The sequence below is a fragment of the Castor canadensis genome, chromosome 5 (genome assembly GCF_047511655.1).
Source record: "Castor canadensis chromosome 5, mCasCan1.hap1v2, whole genome shotgun sequence".
In the NCBI taxonomy this organism is placed as follows: Eukaryota; Metazoa; Chordata; class Mammalia; order Rodentia; family Castoridae; genus Castor; species Castor canadensis.
The window spans coordinates 47,476,090-47,481,588 of record NC_133390.1 but is presented as its reverse complement, the minus strand read 5'-3'; the positions used below and the strand labels follow the sequence as shown (position 1 = coordinate 47,481,588).

Sequence of the window (5,499 nt, the reverse complement as noted above, 5' to 3'; positions counted from 1 at the left end):
ATCTTTTGTTAATGTTATGAACACACCAGTACTTTTCATTGATGTCACTGCCAGGCTTTTGGTACTCCTAATAACCAATGAAACAAATGATGACATCAGGGAGAAAAAAATTTATTTAATGGAAGACTTTAATAAATATAGCATCAGATAATGACAAAGAAGGAAATACATGAAAAAATACATCTGTGTGAGTTTCATTATGAAGAGCATCATTTTAAACTACAGGTTCACATACTACAAAAATATAAATATGTCCAGTTAAAGATTTTGAGGGTAAAATGGCTAGCATTAATAGGATAATATACCTTATTAGAGAATAAATATTTAGGTTGAATACCAGCTCAAACATCATCTTTTGATCATGTGGGTCAACCATACAATTTGTTTCCAACAGTTCGTGTTACCTAACCATATATTAATATATGAAAAATTAGAATGTTCCTGAGATTTTAATACTATCTTTAGGATTAAAAAATTTGCCAACTACCATTTCATATCCCTAGGTTGGTTGAATTTGTCAAAAATTGTGAATAATTATAATATGATATTCTTGAGTAATTTCTTTAGTTCACAACTGAACTAAAGAATCTAGTACCTTAGATTTTCAATTACGCTTATCAGATTCTCTTCTTTTTGAACTATTTTGACTCAAATATCATTGTTTATTAACAGGTTAACATTTTTTTGTAGATTTAGAGAAAGGTGTTTAGTGGAAATCATTTTTCCATGGGAGATGATATTTTTTACATAGTGTTACAAAATTAGTTCTTTTTCATAACTTTTCTCATAACATCAATTACTTCCTTATTTCTTAGACTATAAATGGAAGGATTTAATAAAGGAATTACTATGGTATAAAAAACAGCGACAGATATATCTTTATTCCCATCATTAACTGAACTTGGTCTAAGATACATAAATAAAAGAGAACCATAAAATATTGAGACAGAAAGAAAGTGGGAGGCACAGGTAGACAAGGCTTTGCCTCTTCCCTCTTTGGATTTCATTGTGAATATAGTGAAAAGGATATAGAAGTAAGATATTAGCACTATTGTAATAGTAAAGGCTTGAATTGACCCTGACATGATAAGTATCATCAAATCATTGATATAAGGGTCAACACAGGAGATTCTATATAATGGGAGGACATCACAAAAAAGTGATTAATTTGATGAGACCCACAGAAATTTAACCTAAACAATAATCCTACATGAATTATGGAATCTAAGTTTCCAGCTATGAAGGCCCCTGTGGTCATCTGAATGCAGAGTTTCTTGGACATCCTGGTGTGGTACTGCAATGGGCTGCATATGGCCACATAGCGGTCATAGGCCATTGCTGCCAGAAGAAAGCAGTCTGCAGTTTCAGCAAGACAGAGAAAATAAAACTGTGCCATACATTCATAGAGGGAAATCCTTCTGTCCTCAGAAAAGAAGTTCTCTAACATCTTGGGAGTGATGGCACAGGAACAGCAGGCATCCATCAGAGCCAGGTTTCCCAGAAAGATATACATTGGTGTGTGAAGTCGATGTTCCTTGTAAATCAAGGCTACCAAACCAAGATTCCCCACCATGGTGATCAGATAGATGGCAGAAAAGACCACAAACAGCAAGGTTTTCATGTCTGGATGATCTGTAAATCCTGTGAGGATGAATTCAGTTATCAAGGAATAGTTGACCTTAGTCATTATTACCTTGTCCTGTTGAAGTAGGAATTGCAAAAGTATGATTTTAATTTCCTATTAATTTTTACTTTTGTAACAAGTTGAGGACTTTCTTCTTTAAGTGTCTTGACCATCTGTGGAATATAGATACCTGTACTTTTGGGGGCATTTGTTCTCTTAAAAGCATCAACACATTTGAACTCTTAATGTTATTCTCAAAATTCACAAGAATATTTTGATACTTCTAAGGAGCATGCCTGAAATGGAAAAAGTATATCACTATATTGTAAGGGATGAATGCCATAAAATTTTGGGGTACTAGCCAGGCACAAATTAGTTCATGTATGTAAACCAAGCTACTCAGAAGGGTCAGGACTGGGGCCAGTTAGAGCAAAATATTAGCAAGACCCCATCTCAACAAGCTGAACATGGTGGTGTACATCTGTAAACCAACTACTTGGGAACTGTAAGTAGGAAGACTGTGCTCTGAGTCAGTCCCTAGACAAAAGTGAGTCCCTATCTTGAAAAACACTAATGCAAAAATTGCTGAGGCATGACTTAAGTGATAAGAACTTGCCTAATGAGCACAAGGACCTGAGTTCAAACTCTGTTACCACCAAAAACATAAAATAAGGTATTCATATTTGTTTCGTTTTTCTCAAATAATTTCAATGTCAGTTCTGAGAGATACCTAAAATGATTTGAAATTAATTTTCCTATAAATGTATGTTTTTCTACTGAGAGTGTTTTTTTTACATTCTCTTACATGAAGGAATGTTTATAAAAGTATGTTAAGTCTCTTAAATTTATATTTTAGAGATTGCAGAAGGATCACTAAGGTCTGAGAAAGAGATTACTCATTTTTAAAGGTAATTATTTTAGAAAGCTAAATAAATAAATGTTCCTACCTTATCGCCTCTACCTTTCCTTTTCCCCACAGTAAAACCCATGTTTATAAACAGTAACTCTATCCATATCATTATTCCCGTTTCCCCCCCAGACATCTACATACTTCTTTTTGTAGAGCATAGTTTATGTAATGCTACTTTGTAAAGTTATATCTGAATTTTGTTCTAGGGTACAAAAATCTCATTTCCTGAATTATGGAGTATGTCTTCTATACTCAGGACAATCTCCAATTTCTTCTGCAGAATTTGCATTATTTTATTTTTTACATGTAGCCAAATAATTTCTTTACAGTAATCATTTAGAGGTTATTTTTTATATAGCTGTATTGCAAAATATTTTTGGCCAAGCTGTGGATGTAGTTCAGTGGTAGAGCACTTGGGTAACATGCACCGAAAACTAGGTTCAATCTCTAGCAGCACACACACACACACACACACACACACACACATACACACACACACACATACATACACATACATACACATATATGCACACATACGCACACATACACACACATACACACACATACACACACATACACACTCCACTAATAATAAAATGCTCTGGGGAGAAAGCAGAATGAATCCCAATCCTAGATACATCCTGATAGTCTTGGATGAGTGACTTTGTTTTCAGTATTCTAGTAATGATCATTAGTGACCTCTTTGCATCCACACATTGTGACCGTTAACTTTGGAAAAGAGTCTACAATGAAAAGTTTTCAAAATAACCACTTTAAAGTTTGGTACCTGTTCTTTAAATTGAATCTTTTCTACTATTTTCTGTCTTATCAGAATTTATATAAGATTTTTCTGGTCTCTACCACAGTAGTTAAAAAGCTTACACAAACTTAATTTTATTCTTTAGTTTTTGACACAGAAAGTGAAAAACTTTGAAATTCACTTATCAACTCTTAAAAATTCAACTTCAATTGAAATTTTGTTTTACTTCAAAAGTTTGTTCCCTCTTATCATCTCAGTAATCCATTGGCATATGTTGACTGATAAATCTAGTTATATAAATTATATCATTAAAAAGGTTTTATATTTTCATAATCAAAACATTAAAAGAAAAACAGTAGAAATTTGTTTGTTTTTAAGTTTTAAATATAATCTATGAAATTAGTCACTTATATTAGAAAACTTTAAAATATCACAATTGACTTATTTAACTGATTTTTGTAATTTTATCTGTATACTTTGAAAATTTCTTATAATCATAAAATCAGATGAATTAGTATTGTGCCTCATACTATATTAATATAAGACTTATTTTGACAATAGATAGAATTATAAAAATGGATTTGAAATTTAGGAACAGCAAAATATGGTAAATAATTCACAGAAGTAAGTATTTATGAGTTGCTAAAGTTCAAGGTAAAAATTAGCTAGAATACTTTTCTTACCTAGACTTCAGTGAGAAGAACATCTTGAGAGTGCATTGTTTGCTTTATGGTGAAGATTTGAAAATTTTAAAATGTATGTGCATGCTGTTCTCTTAAGGCATTCAGAATTAAGGAACTAAAAATCTCAGAGATTTCCTACAGGCCAGTGTTAGTTAGATGCAATCTTATACTGTTCCATCAAATCCTAAGGGGATTTCCCTGCACTGACATCAGTATTTCTGTGGAGATACTATGCCCCCCAAAAAACAAACCACTTGATATTAATTAAAGATGCCTTTTGAGACAATGAGGTTAAAGCAAACAACTTTCACTAAAGTCTGTTTAAAGATCATCTTGCTGATTCATATGTAACTATTTAATTTTTACAAGCCTGTTCCATCATTTTGTGCATAAAATAAAAAACACAAAACAGTCTGACTAGTTTTGCTCCATACTGGAAGATATTACAATTAGTGTAGTTTACGAAAATAGCATTTGGAGAGGAGAGGAAATTAGAGGTGTGGTAGATTAACCAAGTTCATCAACATCTTTACTATGGGAGTTGAATTTATCCTGTCCCACATCACGCTCTGTGGAAATTTGATGTTATTCTTCCTGCATTCATTCTGAAGAGACTGTCTCTTCAGATCATGCCAGCTGCCCTTTGCCTTTTTCAGTCTGTTGAATTTTTTTCTACATACCACTAAGTACCTCTTCACGAGACTATGTATTTGTTAGTACAGATATAATTGTTCAGTACTTCCCCATTATTAGCTTACCGATTTACAGAGAGGAATTTATTTTTTATTTATTTTTTTTTCATTTTTCTTTTATTATTCATATGTGCATACAAGGCTTGGTTCATTTCTCCCCCCTGCCCCCACCCCCTCCCTTACCACCCACTCCACCCCCTCCCGCTCCCCCCCTCAATACCCAGCAGAAACTATTTTGCCCTTATCTCAAATTTTGTTGTAGAGAGAGTATAAGCAATAATAGGAAGGAACAAGGGGTTTTGCTGGTTGAGATAAGGATAGCTATACAGGGCATTGACTCACATTGATTTCCTGTGCGTGGGTGTTACCTTCTAGGTTAATTCTTTTTGATCTCACCTTTTCTCTAGTTCCTGGTCCCCTTTTCCTATTGGCCTCAGTTGCTTTAAGGTATCTGCTTTAGTTTCTCTGCATTAAGGGCAACAAATGCTAACTAGTTTTTTAGGTGTCTTACCTATCCTCACCCCTCCCTTGTGTGCTCTCGCTTTTATCATGTGCTCATAGTCCAATCCCCTTGTTGTGTTTGCCCTTGATCTAATGTCCGCATAAGGGAGAACATACAATTTTTGGTCTTTTGAGCCAGGCTAACCTCACTCAGAATGATGTTCTCCAATTCCATCCATTTACCAGCGAATGATAACATTTCGTTCTTCTTCATGGCTGCATAAAATTCCATTGTGTATAGATACCACATTTTCTTAATCCATTCGTCAGTGCTGGGACATCTTGGCTGTTTCCATAACTTGGCTATTGTGAATAGTGCCGCAATAAAC

General features: G+C 33.9%; 1 pseudogene; it reads right to left on the bottom strand.

The window, feature by feature from the left end:
- Positions 1 to 761: 761 nt before the first annotated feature.
- LOC141423051 (olfactory receptor 5K3-like) lies at positions 762 to 1,687 on the bottom strand (annotated as a pseudogene).
- Positions 1,688 to 5,499: the final 3,812 nt, after the last annotated feature.